General features: G+C 37.6%; 1 protein-coding gene across 1 annotated transcript in view; it reads left to right on the forward strand.

Moving 5' to 3' along the window:
- Positions 1 to 1,317: 1,317 nt before the first annotated feature.
- LOC146482818 (uncharacterized) overlaps positions 1,318 to 20,595 on the forward strand; it is a 410,856-nt gene continuing 391,578 nt past the window's right edge. The window contains exons 1-3 of the mRNA XM_085106651.1: positions 1,318 to 1,371; positions 16,395 to 16,466; positions 20,191 to 20,262. The gene's annotated coding sequence lies outside the window, so the exon portion shown is untranslated. The remainder of the gene's footprint in view (positions 1,372 to 16,394; positions 16,467 to 20,190; positions 20,263 to 20,595) is intronic.

Genomic DNA, 20,595 nt, shown 5'->3' on the forward strand with positions numbered 1-20,595 from the left:
GCCGAGATACTGCATGCGTCAATCAAGGAGTCAGAAAAACAACAGTAGGAATGCAAAAAAATTAACAAAACTGTCATTCAAACTAAGATAAGTAGCATACACACATTAAGATAATAGTAACATAAAAAGACAGCCGACAAGACAAGGGCATCGCCCAAATTGTCTGCGAGATAGCCAAAGGCACAATGTAAAATGAAACAAAAAAAACAAACCAAAAAAAGAACAGCTGCGGACGCAACACAGCAACGAAATCCATGAAAATGAATAACGGGACTGGTTCTTACAAGAAGCAACTAAATATTATCAAATAAACGCAAGCATTTCAGAAATACCCCTCACAAACTACGATAAAATTTTTATTGTCCCATACCATTCAAATGAACGCCATCTGGTGAAAAAAAAAATTGCTCCTTGTTTTCTAAAACCCCCCGTGAGACCAAAAGAATGCGTTTCGGACGGGCTCAAGCAATTTGAATATACCTAAATTACAAGAAGAGCAAGAACAATCTTACGAAGTTAAAATATCTATTTAAGAAGTTTTGGGTACATTCGACGGCTTTCACAATAACAGACCCGCTTGTAATGAGGGAATACCACTAAACCTCAAAGCACCTGTTGGGACTTAACTAGTGATCCTTTATCGCTATAACTGACGCTTATAAACCCTGAGCTTACACCACATCGTAAGGGGTTTTAGATGGGCTTATAAACGGAGGGGTTTTTATCCAGGTTGTGGGAGGGGGGGGGGGGGGGAATGAAACCGGAATAATAATAAAAATTAAAAGGTTTCGACCCGGGCTATAGTAGTGCAGATCGAAATACGTTTTTCATTCATAATCCATAATACCATATACGGCGAAACCTTAGAATTTTGGTAATGCTTTTACTCGATTTTAAAATTGTTTTCAGACCTGATTTATTATGCGTTGGTAGTAACTTGCAATAGGGCGTCACATTAATTTCTTCTCGACAGCCTTAAAGGAAAAGCTATTGAAAATGGCCTGTTTTGATTTTTTTTAAATACCTGAAAGTGTGCATTGTTACAAACAAACACTCGTTAAAAAAAGCAAAGGACAGCTATTGTCCGCGTAAACAAAACGAAAACAGGTAAGCTAGGGACAGAAAACCCAATGTCAACATTTTTCTTTCAAAATTAGCCCCTCCCACCTTCCATTCAGCCCTGTCCCCTTCTGTAATTAAATCAAACAGCCTATTACTTTAAATAAATTATCTCAGCTTTCTACTTAGTCTTAGCTCTTATCGATGATTAAATCAAAATGATTGTTGTTTTATCTGTAGGTACCTCGACAGCAACAATATCCAGCAGCTACCAGGAGATATATTTTCTCAGCAATCAAAGTTGTTGCGTTTGTAAGTCTGATTAACCTTTGTTCCTGTTTTTTTTTTTCTCGGTTTTTCTTTTAATAATCAATTGAATTCGTGACCTGCGTAAAACTTGCATCTCACACTAATCCTATTTTTGTGCCACATTTTAATCGTTTTCCTTACAAATTCATTTCCAACAAACAACGTTGACTTAGATTCTTCGATTGCGTTCCACTGCCGTTTACATTTGCGCTGATTGGCTTTTGAAGAAAATAATATAATCATTGCGAAACTTTGTTTCCAAAGTACATAAGTATTTACATGGCACTTTAGAATTACTAGTGTTTTGTCACGAGAATCTGCCTGCGTGCGTTGAGTGGCAATCTACTAATTACTCGTTTATTGCCTTATTAACTGTAAAGTATCAAATTGAACTATAAATAACAGGAAAGAATAAGAACTTAAAGAATTTTCACAAGGAGCGAAAGTTCAAGCTTTTGATGTAATTTGGGCTCAAGAAGTAGTGCAGCTATAGCCTTTATGTTATAAAAAAATTATGTCCTGGGCTTTATATTTGTGGAATACTTTGCCACAAGCCTCCTAAGGAGGTACCTAAGTTGTGAAACGTAGCCAGTCAAAACTTTGTGCGAAAACTGTAGAATTCTCTTGGTGTCCAGAACTCGAGTTTTTCGTGTATTCCCACCGTTCAATTAGTTTAAAAGGGTACCAGATTTATCGGATTTTTTGCCCTTAATGCTATTGTTCCTCAGAAAATGATTGCACTAAAGTTTGTGAGGATGTTGCGAAATTTTTAAGATTTTTCTTGTGGCGTCCAAGCGGGTGACAGTCATCGAAAAAATTTCAATTGCCCATTGACTTTGTGATCGAGTTTTTCAGGAATCAATATCCTCACACTTTGTTTCCTTATTTTCTTTTATGTCATTGATAAATCGCAGTATGTTTGGATGTTCTTGATTATGCAAAGCGGCTTGTAATTCATTGTGAGAGACACTGCTAAATTTGCGTTTTAAGGTGTCCGCGCTCCAACATAAACAAAAAGTGTTGCAAAAAACGTTTTATTTCAGGTTATTCAATTATTAAGCTTTACGGCTATATAGAGCTTCTGAGCATTTATTTTTAGGGGAATAGTCGTCCCTGCGATGCCGCTTCATAATTTTAAAAAATTAAGCCAAAATTTTCAAAGCTGTTTCGAAGACCAGCCAATGGGCTATAGGAAAAATGCAGTTCGATTAAATTACGTTTACTTTCTCCTAAATAAAGTGAAGTTAAACTCACAGTAAGGTAATGTTGTCTTTTTCGTTCGTTTCCACTCCTTCATTTCGTAAATTAAACAAACAGGCCCTTCAGTCTTTAACAAAAGTTTTTCCATTGTCTTGGTAACCAAACGTTTTCTTCGAAGCAAAGTCGCAGCGGTTAAACACTCGATGTTATCCCAAAAAAATCTACTGGATGGGTGACGATTTAATCATTGCTAGGATACTTGTGCTACTGGCCAATCACTTGGCTTAAAATAAAATAGACTTTTTTCCCAAACTTTTCTGCATGCAGCTGGTAAGAGCACTGCTACTCCGTCCACCACTTGCTAGTCGTAAAAATGTGCAGAAAGCTGACTCTCCCCTCCTGAAAGAAATCGACAACAAAATTTTGAAATAGCATATCTGTAACTCGAATGCTATTTTTGGGCTTTGAAATATGCTTAGTTTATTGGATTGCTAGAAACCTAACTGCGTATTGAAATCAATGACAAATCCTCTATGTCAGATGAAACGGAAGAAGGAGACAAACGAAGGAAAAGGTTGTATTCATAACTTTGTGATCAGGACTTTTCCAAACATTACTTGATGTGTTTCAGTCTCTTTTCAGCTCGATCAAGTACTGTTGTATTACGTCGGTTAAATCACTCGCACTTCTAATAAGTTTAAGAGATATAGACATTTATATGGCAACAATCGCTCTTCAAAAGAAAACAATTCGGACACTTAAAACGGTTTTCAAGCACTGAACTTGAGTGAAGGTATCTTAAACCACGATATTTTCCAAACCTAAAAGGAATTTAGTTTGTCACTATTCGTTTTCGTCCTCATTTTCCATCCCCATTATGTAATACGCCATCCGCACCCACTCGGTCCTCCTTTTACAGATGCCCGTGTTTCACCGTTGGTATGCTTTATATTCCTGTTAATGAAGCGAATTCATTTCTCTACGTAGAAATGAATTTGTGACAATGATGGTACATTTTGACCGATAAACGTTTTGACATTTCGTCTGACCTTTTTTTATTCCTTTAAAACACCACAAATTTTTTCTCATAGATCCTACTTGGTACGCGTACTCGTCAACGAAATATGGGGAATTTATTTGCTTATGCAGTCGTAGGAAGCGAACTTAGCATAACTGTATCGATCTGCAAGAAAACGTTGGGAAAGAGGCTTATAAGTTCTGGCCACTCGGCTATTGTAGTTCAACAGCCCTTCTCTCCGAAATACAAACACATGCACGCAGGTTCGGCGCACCTTCCCATGGCAACAAAGGCTTTCACTCATTATACAATGAACAGTGTAAAACTCGCGCTATGATGTGTGTAGCGGAATTTGTGATCAGAGTTTAGACGCACGATTGACGTCATTGAGTGGTTTTACAGGCGCACGTAATCAGAGTCTAAGGGTCCAGAAAGAGTGACTGGTCAACAAAGATTTGCAAACTATTTTTGCAAACATAGGGAAATATAAGCAAATTTTTGCAAGAAAGAAAAACTATCCGATGACCATTGAGAGTGACCTCAACCAGGTTTTAAAAAATACGACTTTGTTGTGACGTGAAAAGGAAGACAATATTTGCCCAAATTTGTCGCCGATAGAAATACGGTAATGGCGAGTATAATTCGATCACAAATCACCGTGAAGCGACTGACATGCTTTAATATTTTTAGGCCAAAAAGGTTACCTTTGAAAATATTGTTAGTGAATCTCTTTTGGATTATACTCTAATTTGTAGGATCACAACCGCGTGTGTGTATATAAAATGGTCTTAAAGTTTGCTTGAAAGTTTTTGAATCGACACAGTCAAAGTGATTCTCGCTCACTAAATGTAGTCAAAAGTCTTGGTTGTTGTATAAAACAAATGGATTCCATTTTGCCGTGGGTCTGTACTCTGATAACGCAGAAAGAACGTCAAAAGGTGGTAGGAACATCAGTCACGCTATTAGCCTGCGGCTCGTAGCGTTTTCTTTGTTCACCACGTTTTAACGTCATCTGTGCGTTATCAGAGTACAGACGCGCGGCAAAATTAAATCTATTTGTTAAAAAGAAAACCATGTTGGACGAAGAGGCAAGGAATTTGATGGGAAATGACGTACTTATTTACGTGCATAGCCTTACAGTTGCTTTGTAAGGTTGGAGTTTGCCCGTCAAGGTACCTGGCTCAATTATGAGCTTGAGACAGATATCTCGAAAAAAGAAAGAGTAAAAACTTTGATCTTGAAGATTATTACTCACACAATATAGGCCTCAGCGAATAATTGTATATTGCTTTTTTAAATTGACTTGCCTATGCTTATGGATTATTGCTTGTAATTTTATGTTTGAGGCGCTAGATTTAAATTGGCTTAATTCTATTTATTAATTTTTTTTTTCTAGGGGTTTGTCATCGAATAAAATTAAAAAACTGCCTGAGGGAATATTTGCAAATCTGACGATGTTGAGATATTTGTAAGTTGTAATTTTGTCTGTCATCTTAACTTTATTTATCTTACTTTATTTACTATATTTACTTATTCTTTATATTTTACAGTCATGTATGTTAGTTAACAGAAACAGCGTTGCTTCTGGCACAGCTTTCCAACCATAAACAAAAAAAAAAAAAAACAAATAGAAACGTGAAGGGAAACCTCCACTTTTGAAGTATGTTAACGTTAAATTGTTAAAAATACAGTCTAATTTCCCATTTTTGGGGGGGAAATTTCATTTCTAGGACCAGCCGATGGGCTATAGGAAAAATGCAGTTCGATTAAAACAAGTTTAGTTTCTCCCAAATAAAGTCAAATTAAACTCACGGTGAAGTAATGTTGTCTTTTTATAGATATTTATATTGCAACGATCGCTCCTCAAAAGAAACAAATCGAACACTAAAAACAGTTTTTATGCGCTGAGCTGAAGTAAACTTATTTTAAACGATGGTATTTTTTCCAAACTTGGAGGCAAGTTAGTTTGTCACTATTCGTTTCCATCCTCATTTTCCATCCCCATTCTGTAATGCCATCTGCACCCATCCGGTCCTCCTTTTACAGATGCCTATGTTTCGCCGTAGGTATCAATAAATTTCTTGTCAATGAAGCGAATGCAATTCTTTACATACAAATGAATTCGTAATGATGATGGTACATTTTGACAGATAAACGTTTTGACATCTCGTCTGACTTTTTTTTAATTATTCCTTTATCAATCTGCAAGAAAACGTTAGGAAAGGGGGGGGGGGGGGGGGGGTTTGTCATCGAATAAAATCCAAAAACTGCCTGAGGGGATATTTGCAAATCTGACGTTGTAAGCTGTAATTTTGTCTGTCATCTTAACGTTATTTATTTTACTTTATTTACTATATTTATTTATTCTTTATATTTTATAGTCTTGTATGTTAGTGAACAGAAACAGGCTTGCTTCTCGCACAGAAAGGGTTTCTCTTGCCAACTGTAAACAAAAAGACAAATAGAAACGTGAAAAGAAACCTCCACTCTTGAAGTATGTTAACGTTAAATTGGTGAAAATACAGTCTAAATTAAAGTTTTGTTAGAAATGATATTTCTCCGCCGGACAACAGAGGGTTAGATTATTGCATATTTTCCCTTTTCAATGTCCTAAGCGTCAACATGTTGGATTTCATGCAGTCGTACGGTTGCCCTAAGTATTGTTTCATAACCGTGGAAGTCAGTAATTCAGAATGGCGGTGCATGGGAAATTTAAGAAAGTCAATAAGCAAAAATCATATCTATGTATTGAATGTTATTTCTACCTTTTAAGCTAAGAATTTAAACAGACCGCTTCCAACTATTTAACGTGAATTATTTGTTAAAGTGGAGGTTCCTTTTAATAGATTGCAGTCTACTTATATACAAAATTAAATTATGCTTTAATATTTTAATGGTATTTTTATGTCGCTTTTGTTGCAATCATTATATTTTTTTTTTGTCGTAGGTGTTATTTGCAGTATAATGAATAACTGTATTCCGAAACAAAGGCGTCCAAAGCACATAACGCTAACAGTACAAATGAAGTAAAATTTATTTTTTTTAACAGAAATGTTCACTCAAAAGTTTACTACCTTACTCAATCGTATTTTCTACGGTTTTTTTGCAAATTGTTGCGCTATAGCCTTGTAACCGAAATAAGAATACGGTCAGAAACTCAGAGAAGACAAATGTAAATAATTATTAATCACGAGCAAACACGTTTTCGTTCCTACAAATTTCAGCGGAAAAGATCTAGGCGAGTAAATAGCGCAAAAATCCTCACGCTAACAATGTCAAGTAACTTGTTTTGCAACGACCACATCACTGAATCAACCAAAAAGGCTAACAAACGGCTGTATTCGAATAGGGAGCGCGTGTTTCCATCATACCTTGCCACTATATTTTTCTAACGATACTGAAAGAGCATCCAAGAAAGCTTTCCCTAGATCTATTGTGCGAGTCGAAACTAGAACGTTTTTATTTGTCATCCTTATGTGCCAGAGCTACGAACTATGCAAAAACTCGTTTAGCACGATATTCCAGTCAACCCATGAACTGCTTAGTCCACCTAAATAGGAACCGCAGTACAACTTCAAATCATGCCCCTTTTACAACCTTCCAAAGATGAACACCGTACAAATTGAAATATAGTTAAGACGACAGGCTAAAACATTTCTGAGTTGTAATTTCAACCTTAAAGATGAAGTTTTAAACAAGGTGCGGAGATATTTCCTGTATTGAAGCTCCGAGAAACTGAAAACAGGATATAAAAACAAACACGAACAGCTGGCCTACTTTATTGTAAATTCTGGACAACTTAAGAAGGATGAACGCAATTTTTTTTTTATTTCAGAAACTAAGATTCTATTTTAATCACGCTGCGCCCGTACAAGCAAGCGAAGACTAGGAGAAAATTCTGGAACAAATGATCCCACAACTACGAAACGTTTAACAATTTAAAAATATTTACCTAAAATTTCGTTTCTATATTATTTCAAATTTTCTATTGCTACGTACCTTTTTTCCATCTTTTTCTTTTACGTAAAACCTAAATTTGTAATAGCCCTCTTTCAATTCTCAAACACATCGCAGTTTATGTTTGGATTATTTCGTCAGCAATTTAAGCGTTCGAGAACCTTATATCCATTACTCGTTGATGGCTTCATGTAGTGTGATGAGTGGTGTAGGATAAATAACACCAACACTAATTTTTTTGGAATTAAATAATCTCATATAAACTTGCCAACTTCTAAAAGAAAATAAGAAGAAGGAATATTAAGACAAAGAATGGTACGACTACACGAGCGACTTGACAACGGGTGGAATATTTGTTCCGTCTCAAACGCAGTCGAGGACGCAAAATGCCAATTTGCTTAAATTTCGGGAAACAGACTTCTGCTTCCATGACGTTTAAAAAAACTTAAGTGAAATTCACATGTTCCAAGGGCTATACTGTGGTCTACCTCTCTGTCCCCCTATTTTTCTTGACTTAAAATATTCTTTGCGTTTCAATCAGTTACGTTAATATATTAAGAGAGGCTGCCTGTAAGGATCAAGAATCCTCCGTCAACGAGTACATTTGGCGAATTGGTCATATTCTGTCCGAAAATATCCTTTGGTGAACTCTTTTTAAAATCATATTTAAAAGTTCTAGCGACTTTTTAATTTTGAGAGATTCTCAAAAATTTCAAAATGCCGTCAAAGTGCGGTTTCAAAGGTTCAAATTTTCAAAACAAGGTGCGAGAACAAAGAACCGCCAAACTGTTAAAATAACTTCAATTCAAATCATTCTCAGAGGTTTTATTAGTCCTAGAAAAGCTAATTGGACTTAGAAATCCCGCCACCCTTACCATGTTAATATTCGCTTTGTCGACTCCTCTCGTAAACTGTAACTTATATGTTGTCCACAAGTATTGATGACATTTGAAAGGCAACGAAATGCTCTGAATAGTTAGCGATTTTGAAGTTTCTTAAAAAAGAACTGTTTACGATAACATTTGGTCTTTTAAATTGTTTAATTGATTGATGGTCAATACCGTAGATTCCGACGATCTTGTTAACACAAATCTTAATTCGTTAGGACAAAAAAAAAAAAAAAACTACATAAAAGACGTACTTTACTCCACCGGTATGAAAGTACTGGTTTAGATTTCGGAAACTGCGTAGCTAGATATAACCAATTATTAAATTCTCAGCCTCGGATAATGCATTTCCAGCGTTCTGATTGGTTCACTGAATCCCGGTTATCAGCTCATATACCGTAGTTTGACCTTATATGGAAAACGAAAGCCCCAGGTGTCACTAAGCTAATTTTCTTTTCGGCGGGAAGCAAAAGTTTCTTCGGAAAAATGTAGAAAAAAAAAAGGAAAAGAAAGAAATACCAAACAATGCCATCTCAATATAACAACAATAAAAGCCACAAAGTTCCGGACACTATTTAATGGTACGTATCTCTGAAGTTTCCTGTAAAATCTTCAAAATTGCAAGATTTTACGATTTTTTAGATCACATAACAACAACAATAACAACCGGTTACCTTCAAAAATCTCAGGATGGCTTCATGCCTGCCTATATGTTTTTACGAATTTACGAGGACTTCAGATGGTTCATCTATGAAATCCGTACGAGCGGCGGCCATAATGTTCGTTTCCGTCGCTCGGCACCACTCAGCAAAACATTTGCACTAACGTGCACAGCTCTTACGCTTCTCAAATAAGCTTGAAGTTTAAAAACTTGCACTGAATGCTTGTCTCAGTGAGGTTGTACCTCGTACACTTGGACGTGCCTGAAGTGTTTTAAATCGTCCGCGAGGAATTCAGTTCAGCATGATAAAAGCCGTCCTTGCCCTGATCTCTTCCTTCGCTCGGCACCGTATAGCAGAACATTTGCTCAAATGTGCACAACTATTACGCTTCTCGATGAGCTGGAACTTCAAAAGCACTTGAATGCTAGTCTCAGAAAGGTTATATTTCGTACATTTAAACGTTTCTTGAATTTTAGATGTCCGACTGTGTCCGATTTTCTTCGCTTTCGATTTTTCATTCAACTCCGTTTGCAAAGCGCTGCGCGTGTCATGTGATCTTTAGGTTTCGCGCGCTTTGGTCGGAGGTTGCCTCAACATCCGGTCGTTTAAATTTGAAAGAAATTTTTTCTTAAAATATAAAAATTCGGTAAACTTCAACAGCAATGTCCAAACGCGGAGAATTTAATAAAACAATTATTCCATTCGTGCTTGTTGGATATGAGATTAGTTATAGCCAACTCGGCGCTTCGCGCCTCGTTGGCTATTTACCATCTCATATCCAACGCGCGCTCATGGAATAATTGTTAATTATTCATTTTTACGCTGATCTGATCCTGGTGCTGAATGGAATGTAGCGCGTGCTTGGTTTACGTGCAATGGGTTCTTGGTTCAATCCTTGGATGTGGGCGGGGGGAAGGGAGAGTATTCTAAAAAGTACGGTATAAAGGAATGTACGGCAATGCCGAAAGGTTAATTTTAGTGGTAAACTTGCCTTAGTCGTTCTGCTCTGTCGTTCTCGTGGCTCAAAACAGCGACTTTTAGCCATTTGAAGGGTTTTGCTTGCACGTAATAAGAGTAGAGGAAAGGAGATAAACAAGATTTCAGACCAGCCCAGATCCTAAACACAACGTACCAGGCAAGCTGAAAGTTGAACGTCTCTTTTCCTACCATGCAATTTAATAACAATAACCATTAAAAATTCAAAGCGGAAACCAACAAAAAATATCAAGAAATTTAACAATCGGAGCTCCGACCATCGGCGGCTAAAGTTTCGTGCGCTGATCTGTAACAGTCATTTCCACTGCTTGTTTTTAATTGGATGAGTTACGAAAAGTAGCTTTTCATAAACGTACCTCTCTCTTCACCACATGGTAGTCAGTAGAAAGTTGGCTGAAGTTCTGAATAAAGAACATTTCAACACATTGAAATAATGAGATGTTCTTCTGGATCGGCTTAAAGCAAGAGTTAGGAAACAAAAATGCATTCCATGATTTTTTAAGGTCTTTTTTTTCTTATCAGTATTGTCTTTATGTTATTGTAGGCCGGCAGTTTACGTTATGGTTAATCGAAGTGATCTGAAATTCTTAGTTTATATTACTTACTGAAAGTGACATAGCTATGCCGAAACATGCTTGCAAACTTAAAACTACTGTTAGTACAACAGTATTCTACTCCTATCTTTAAATCTTTTAACAAGGAAACGAAATTTTCCAGTGCTGTTGTTCGATTGTCCTAAACATTACAGTTTATTTTTTGCAGAAGTCTACAAGCAAAGGCGTTCAAAAACCCATTACTCTTTAATGTTTCTGACAGTATATGCTGATAATGATATCAAAATTAAACTACACGAAAGTTCTGTTCCATGTTTTAAAGAAACATTGTACAACCACGACAAGTCATTCGTGCAACCGTTCTCTAATTGGATAAATCCATTTTTGAGCAGTCGCTTCCAGTATGCCTCGCTCTAGTGTTGACATCAGTCCGCTTACTTTTTCTACACAATCAGCAAAGATCAAAGTGTCGAGTTCATGAATTTCTCATTTTCTTGATCCTAACGGGTTCTTCAAGGCGTAAACGGAAAATAATCAGCATGACGTCGAGTTTCCCAAACTCCTGGTGTTTTTTTAATAAACAACTGATGTTGTGCAAAAGTTAATCCCTTGTTGGACAAATGGTTTTTGCGTCACATATGACCAATGTTGTTTTGTGTCACATACGGGTGTGGAAGGAGACGTTTGTACCACTATGCTACTAGTATTCGTCAGGCGCCTAATCAAGACAAGCAGTGTGGCATCCGAAAGGCAGGGGAACAACACCTACGTGGCAACATCGTGAGGGAAACACGTAGCGAAGCGACTAAATCTGAGCGTTTATTTTACCCCATCATAACTAAAGCCTTTCACGACTGCTGTTGTTATCGCATCACGTCAGCTTTGGTGCCACTTACGAGTTGATGATTCATACCTTGAGCAAGACTTATGGTATAATTCTAATTTTCGGTGCAAATGAATTATCCATAGAATAAGTCTATTGGACTGCGATTTTCGATGCTCGTGTAACAATTCAGCGCTTTTAATCCCGTGCTAAAGGAGAATCATCGCGCAGAATGCCTGGACATCATTAATTATTTATAACCGGTGAAGCAGCAAATTCGAATGCGTGCGTGCCATGAAATGGCCTGAATAAGAGAAGAAAGGGCCCAAATTAGACCACTAGGGTTGATAAAACTTACTTTTCTGATTTCCTGTAGTTAAAACTTTAACTTTCACGCGTGGCTTTTTGAAGAAAAAGGTTGTATCTTCAATTTAAGCCGAAAAGTAAGTGGATGCAGAAGGTGTAAGAATTCGCTTTTTGCGTTTAAAAATGGACAAAAATAGGCAATTTTTTGTATGGGGGCCGTTTTCAGAAGCGATTTGTCTTTTAGCTTCGCTGCGACAAGTTGATGAGGTAAACGGTATTCTCGGCGGAGCAGGGCGCGCGTAAATTTAGACCAATGACTGTCATTCAGTTTACGCTTCACCGTCAATATTACGTATAGCAGGCTCCAGTTGTTCAAAAGCCGGATAACTTTATCCTGTGGATAAGTCACTATCCGACAGTTTCAATCTGTGCAAAGATTTCAGTATTTCCTCGTGTACAAGCGAACATACACACTCTAACCACAGTTAAGTTTGGGAGTGTACGAAAACCTTGGACAACAATTAACGTGAAGTATATTTTAGACTTGAATAGTGCCTTATCCAGCGGATAAAGTTATCGGGCCTTTGAACAACTGGGGCAGATCTATAATTTTTGCCGTACAGGAACAATAGGCATTCTGCGCAATGGTTGTACTTAAGGAAAGTCCCTGACCAGTAGTATAATGTGGTTATGTTTTGAAGTTTGCCGGTTAATAACTTCATCTTGAGCTGCATTGTCTGTCACAAAACAAACGCATTTATTGGATATTGTTGGCCCCCCAATACGCAATGTAATGCCCGTTACGATGGGAAAAAATTAAGCTGCTTGACTCAGGCTATGAACCATAAAACATTTTCTGCCAAAAACTGAACCATAGCCTTTCTTTCCCACTGCATCAGTGAACAGCGTAAAGGGACATAGTCACCTTTGTGACCGCGCTGACCTGGAAACTAGTTTTGTCAATTTTGAAAAACGTCCACCTCAACCTGAAATCAAAAGTACGCGTCGAATGCATCTAGAAATCCGCTTCAATCTTCCCAGTGTTTTATTGGATTTTCAATCTTTTACTGGAAACGTAACCTGTTTCTGAGTATGCTTTTGCTCATCCTATGGTATTATTTTATCATATTTGGTTAAAAACAGTATGGATCGCGTCTCCAACGGAACATGAAAAGAAGAGGTAGGAAACGTGAAGGCGCCGGGCGGGAGAAGTCGCCTGCGTTGACCAATTTAACGAGAGAAGTCAATCAAAAACATTGGAAAACAAATCTCCATTATAAATATTTGGAAATTAAAATCGTATTTTCTCAACCTGGCGAAAGGTTTGTGCGGAGGGAATCTTCGTAAACGATTCGAACTTCGCGTCATATATAGCTGCTTGGTTTGGAGCTCAGACGAACACAAGCTTCGGTACACAGTCGATTATCTCCTCGACAAGGAAAACCTCTCTTAGAACCTTGTTTTCTACGGGTCGAGCAAGCGTTCTTGTAATGACATGGGTTTGGTCCCTAAATTTAGATAACGGAGAAGTTGTAGAAACGAAATTATAAATTAAACGCAAAGTATATGCCGATTGAAAGCAAAAATAAAGCTTATCGGTAGCTTCGCTACAAAGTCGTTTCGCTACACTGCAGTTCAGGCGACTCGCTACGTTTTAAAATTGACATATTCTCTAATATCTAAACTCGATTTGCTTCTTATGCAAACACTGTCAAACGTAGAAACAGCTACGATAATTTTTCACTCGACTGGATACCGTGCCGAAATAAACAATTAAATGATTCTTCGACTTCAAAGGTATTTGTTAACGTTTGGTTTCCCTGGACAACTCCATCAGTAAATTTTCCATGGTATCAAGAAAATGAGTGTTCTAATATGGCATTAGGTCAATAATCACTATAATTATTTTGACTGGCACTTCGACTCCACAAGGTTTGTTTAGATTTTTCTCAGCGCGAGACTTACGGATGAAGTGTGATATGCAAATCAGCTAAGAAATGGTATCTAATGCGCATGTGCACCAGGTGACTGCGTCCCTTTAAGCGTGGGTGACGTTAACCACAGGTCGTCTAAAAAGAAAGCTCGGTCATTGAAACCCACCAGAAATTGAATCCAAACCTGCAAATCGGCTTTATCGTCTTTGCTTAAACGTATGCGGTGATGTGGGCGCTGTCAGACCTATCGTAAGATCAATAAGACGACGAAGAAACCTAGGCCTGGTAGGATGACTGAGCAAGAAAAATTTAGAAGTCCAATTAGTGATTGGAGCTCCTTAAGAGACACCTTCTGACTTAAGTAAAACGAAATTAAAAGTGTGTAACATTTTTGAAGGTTATCTTCTGGGAGCCTAGCCCCTTGAAAAACAGAGTCAAGCATGATACCTACAAACTGTAGCGAGGTAGCGGGACCAACGGTTTTTTTTCCTCGGCGATGCTGGGGACGTCAAGAAATTGACACGTACTTCAAAAGCTAGTCAGATCTGACAGACACTTCTCTTTAGTGTTAGCGGTAAATTGAAAATCATTGAGTACATGCAGCACGCTGGATGCTCTGAGACCGTGCGGCCCGCTTAGTTAAAAGTCCAACATGTTCCTTTCGGAAATGACGACATGTAGGACCGGGGTCAATTACTTGTGGTTTGTAACCTGTACAGGGAGATGGTTGGCCACGAAATGTCACTTTTAGCCACAGTTCCCAATGAACTTCATCACAAGGATACTTATTAGGAGCAGTTTGCAGTAGAAGGCGAAGTTGCTCATCGCAAAAATACCCAATCGCCGAATTTAGCAGCAATATCTCTTACGATTTTCCAAGATATCATAAGTTGAGGTGCCTCGCTAGGAAACACAAAGTTCTACGTAAATTGCAACGAAGGTATTAAATGCAGACATCCGTTGGTTAATATTAGTGTTCTTTTTCGGAGGCTTACAAGGCTCGAGAGTAAGCTCTGCGCCCGAAATGGGAGTAGAAGTATTGACTGATATGGAGTAGCGGTCAGAACTTGGGGTTACTGAAACTAGGAGGCCGAAACCCATGTACTCCACGGACATCTCCTCTTTAACGGACACGGGAACCATTGTGGTACTTGCACTCTTACTGGCTGTTGGCTTGCCTATGTGCAGAGTTGATGTGTCGAGGTGGCCTGCACCGCGCTGGCGACGTCGGTTGTGATAGCCTCCACATCGATGTTTGCACTAGTCTGTGTGGCAGTCTCAGGATGGACAGCAGTTACAGCCGAGGTCGATGGTATCGATCGAGCATGCTTGTTTGATCGGCCGTGAGGCGCTCTCGGATGCGCGGTCTGCGAGAGGACAAAGCTTGTCATGAAGTTTAAAAAAGTTAAATAAGAATGCGTAAATCAACAAAAGGGAGTTCATGGGTGTCCCAGGTGCTGGAAACGAGAGCATTGAACTGAAATGCCAATGTGGACATGATTTAAGGACACAGAGGTCCAGAGGCAAAAAATAAGATTTTGTTTGGGCACGCTACCAGTACTGGGTTGTACACGTAAATAGAAACATCCTACTATCATGGCCGAGATACTGCATGCGTAACAACCAAACAAAAAAACAGCTGCCGACGCAACACAGCAACGAAAACCATGAAAATGAATAATGGAACTGGTGACTAGTTTTAACAATAAGCAACTAAATATTATCAAAATAAACGCAAGCATTTCAAAAACTACGATACAATTTTTATTGCCCTATACCATTCGAATGAACGTCATCTGCTAAAAAAGATTGCGCCTCGTGAGACCAAAAGAATGCGTTTTGGATGGGCTCAAGCAATTTGAATATAATTAAATTACAAAACGAGCAAAAACAATCTTACGAAGCTGAAACATCTATTGAAGAAGTTATGGGTACATTCGACAGCTTTCACAATAACAGACCCCTTGTAATGAGGGAATACCACTAAATATCAAAGCACCTGTTGGGACTTAATTAATGATCCTTAAGCGCTCTAACTGACGCTTATCGAACCCTGAGCTTACACAACTTCGTGAGGGATTTTAGATGGGCTTATAAACTGAGGGGTTTTTATCCAGGTTGTGAGAGGGGGGGGGGGGGGGGGGAGAAAACCGGAATTACAATAAAAATTAAAAGGTTTCGACCCGGGCTATAGCAGTGCAGATCGAAATACGTTTTTCATTCATAATCCTTAATACCATAAACGGCGAAACCTTAGAATTTTGGTAATGCTTTTACTCGATTTTAAATTTGTTTTCAGACCTGATTTATTATGCGTTGGTAGTAGCTTGCAATAGGGCGTCATATTAATTTCTTCTCGACAGCCTTAAAGGAAAAGCTTTTGAAAATGGCCTGTTTTGATTTTTTTTAAATACCGGAAAGTGTGCATTGTTACAAACAAACACTCGTTAAAAAAAGCAAAGGATAGCTATTGTCCGCGTAAACAAAACGAAAACAGGAAAGCTAAGGACAGAAAACCCAATGTCAACATTTTTTATTCAAAATTAGCCCCGCCCACCTTCAATTCAGCCCTGTCCCCTTCTGTAATTAAATTAAACAGCCTATTGCTTTAAATAAATTATCTCAGCTTTCTACTTAGTCTTAGCTATTATCGATGATTAAATCAAAATGATTGTTGTTTTATCTGTAGGTACCTCGACAGCAACAATATCCAGCAGCTACCAGGAGATATATTTTCTCAGCAATCAAAGTTGTTGGATTTGTAAGTGTGGTTAGACTTTTTTCTGGTTTTTGTTCTTAGTTATTCTTTTAACAATGAATTGACATCGTGATCTGCGTAAAACTTGCATCTCACACTAATCCTATTTTTGTACCACATTTTAATCGTTTTCCATACAAATTCATTTCCAACACACAAAGTTAACTAAGATTCTTTGGTTGTGTTCCACTGCCGTTTACATTTGCGCTGATTGGCTTTTAAAGAAAATAATAAAATCATTGCGAAACTTTGTTTCCAAAGTACATAGGTATTTTCATAGGTATTTTCAAATAAGTTAAAAAGGTACCAGATTTATCGGATTTTTTGCCCTTAATGCTAATGTTCCTCAGAAAATGATTGCACTAATAATGGAAATTTTCAATATTTTTCTTGTGGCGTCCAAGCGCGTGACAGTCATTGAAAAAATTTCAATTGCCCATTGACTTTGTGACCGAGGTTTTCAGGAATCAATATCCTCACACTTTGTTTCCTTATTTTCTTTTATGTCATTGATAAATCGCAGTATGTTTGGATGTCCTTGATTATGCAAAGTGGCTCGTAATTCACTTTGAGAAACATTGCTAAATTTGCGTTTTAAGGTGTCCGCGCTCCAACATAAACAAAAAGTGTTGCAAAAAAAGTTTTATTTCAGATTATTCAATTATTAAGCTTCACGGCTATATAGAGCTTTCTGACCATTTATTTCTAGGGGAATAGTCGTCCCTGCAATGCCGCTTCGTAATTTTAAAAGTTTAGCCAAAATTTTCAAAGCTGTTTCAAAGACCAGCCAATAGGCTATAGGAAAAATGCAGTTCGATTAAATCACGTTTAGTTTCTCCTAAATAAAGTGAAGTTAAACTCACAGTAAGGTAATGTTGTCTTTTTCGTTCGTTTCCACTCCTTCATTTCGTAAATTAAACAAACAGGCCCTTCAGTCTTTAACAAAAGTATTTCCATTGTCTTGGTAACCAAAAATTTTCTTCGAAGCAAAGTCGCAGCGGTCAAACACTTGATGTTATCCCCCAAAAAAAACTACTGGTTGGGTGACGATTTCATCATTGCTAGGATACTTGTGCTACTAGCCAATCACTGGGCTTAAAATAAAATAGACTTTTTGTCCCAAACTTTTCTGCAGCTGGTAAAAGCACTGCTACTCCGTCCACCACTTGCTAGTCGCAAAAATGTGCAGAAATCTGACTCTCTCCTCCGGAAAGGAATCGAAAACAATTTTGAAATAGCATATCTGTGACTCGAATACTATTTTTGGCCTTTAAGATATGTTTCGTTTATTGGATTGCTATAGGCCTAACTCCGTATTGAAATCAATGACAAATGTTCTATGTCAGATGAAACGGAAGAAGGAGACAAACGAAGCAAAAGGTTGTATTCATAACTTTTTGATCAGGACTTTTCCAAACATTACTTGATGTGTTTCGGTCTCTTTTCGGCTCGATCAAGAGCTGTTGTATTACGTCGGTTAAATCACTCGACTTCTAATAAGTTTAAGAGATATAGATATTTATATGGCAGCAATTGCTATTCAAAAGGAAACAATTCGGACATTTAAAACGGTATTCAAGCACTGCACTTGAGTGAATGTATCTTAAACCACGATATTTTCCAAACCTAGAAGGAACTTAGTTTGTTACTATTCGTTTTCGTCCTCATTTTCCATCCCCATTATGTAATACGCCATCCGCACCCACCCGGTCCTCCTTTTACAGATGCCCGTGTTTCACCGTAGGTATGCTTTATATTTCTGTTAATGAAGCGAATTCACTTCTCTACATACAAATGAGTTTATAACATAGCGCGCGTGCATCCTAATCTAATTCCTATTGACGTCATCATGGTACATTTCTCAACATACGCACGGCCGTGCATCTATCCGATGACGTGTGCAAGTCAGGTGGGGGAAGCATGAGCAAGCTGTGTGATTAAAAAACTTTTACACAGAGACAACACCATAAAAAATGTATATTTATAAGAGCTTGAAGCATGAAACGTTAAGATTAAACCGATATGAGAAACCATTTTCGCCTTTTTTTTTTTTTTGTGCAGAGAATTTTGTAATTACTCGGGAACAAAGCCTGTTTTCCAGGAATTATTTACTTTATTTTCACTATGTTATAAAATAATTGGTTCATGCTTTTAGCTGTGCGTATATCGAGTTATGGATGTACTTGGGAAGTTTGGAAACCACTCAAGAAGCTAGAGTTGCCCTCGGTTACGCTTCGAGCAACTCTTACGCTTCTCTCGTGCTCTCCAAACTTCCCGCGTGCATCCATAACTCGATATACGCACGCTAAGCATGAACCAATTCTTAATTGTGACGGTTATGATACATTTTGACCGATAAACGTTTTGCTATTTCGCCTTACTTTTTTTTTTTTTTGGATTCCTTTAAAACACCCTAACTTTTTTTCGCATAAATCCTACTTAGTACGCGTACTCGTCAACGAAATGTGGGGAATTGATTTGCTTATGCACTCGTAGGAAGCGAACTTGGTATAACTATATCGATCTGCAAGAACACGTTGGGAAAGAGACTTATAAGTTCTAGCCACTCAGCTATTGTATATCCAACAGCCATTCTCCCCGAAATAAAAATTCACGCACGCACGTTCGGCCCACCTTCCCGTGGCAACAAAGGTCCTCACCCATTATACAATGAACACTGTAAAACTGACTCGAGTTATGACGTGTGTAGCGGAGTTTGTGATTAGAGTATAGACACACGATTGACGTCATCGAGTGGTCTGACAGGCGCACGTAATCAGAGTCTAGAGTCCAAAAAAGGTGACTGGTCAACAAAGATTTGCAAACCTTTTTTTTGCAAACATAAGGAAATATAGGCAAATTTTCGCAAGAAAGGAAAACTGTCCGATGACCGTTGAGAGTGACCTCAACCAGGTTTAATAATAAAAAAAAAAAAAGACTTTGTTGTGACGTGAAAACGAAGGAAATATTTGCCCAAATTTGTCGGCGATAGAAATGCAGTAATGGTGAGTATAACTCGATCACAAATCACAGTGGAGCGACTGACATACTTTAATATTTTTAGGCCAAAAAGGTTAACTTTGAAAATATTGATAGTGAAACTCTTTTGGATTATACTCTGATTTATAGGATCACAACCGCGTGTGTGTATATAAAATGGTCTTAAAGTTTGCTTGAAAGTTTTTTAAATCGACTCAGTCAAAGTGATGCTCGCTCACGAAATGTGGTCAAAAGTCTTGGTTATTGTATAAAACAAATAGATTCCATTCTGCCGTTCGTCTGTACTCTGATAAGGCACAAAGGACGTCAAGTACTTCTTTATTCTCACCAAGTTTTGACGTCATCTGTTTGTTATCAGAGTACAGACGCGCGGCAAAATGGAATCTATTTGTTAAGAAGAAAACTATGTTAAACGAAAATGCAAGGAATTTGATGCAAAATGACGTACCTATTTACTTGCATAGCCTTACAATTACTTTGTAGGGTTGGAGTTTGCCCTCTGAGGTATCTGCTTCAATCTTGAGCTTGAGACAGATGCCTCAAAAAAGAAAAAGAAACAATTTTGATCTTAAAGTTTTTTACTCACACAACTTAAATCTCAGCGAATAATTGTATATTGTACTTTAAAATTGACTTAAATATGCTTATGGATTACTGTTTCCAATGTTAGAGTTAAGGCGCTAGATTTAAATCGGCGTAATTCTATTTATTTATTTTTATTTTATAGGATATTATCATCGAATAAAATTCAAAAACTGCCTGAGTGGATATTTGCAAATCTGACGTCGTTGACACATTTGTAAGCCGTAATTTTATCTGATATCTTAATGTTTTTTTTTTTTATTTTATTTTACTCTATTTACTATATTTATTTATTCTTGATATTTTACAGTCATATATGTTAGCTAACAGAAACTGCCTTGCTTCTCCCACAGAAAGGGTTTCCCTTGCCAACTGAAAACAAACAAAAAATAAATAGAAACGTGAAGGGAAGCCTCCACTCTTGAAGTATATTAGCGTTAAATTGGTGATAATACAGTCTAATTTTAAATTTTGTTAGAAATAACATTTCTCCGCCGGACAATATAGGGTTAAATTATCGCCTATTTTCGTTTTTCAATGTCCCAAGCGT

The sequence above is a fragment of the Pavona decussata genome, unplaced genomic scaffold (genome assembly GCF_977016875.1).
Source record: "Pavona decussata unplaced genomic scaffold, jaPavDecu1.1 SCAFFOLD_42, whole genome shotgun sequence".
Taxonomy (NCBI): Eukaryota; Metazoa; Cnidaria; class Anthozoa; order Scleractinia; family Agariciidae; genus Pavona; species Pavona decussata.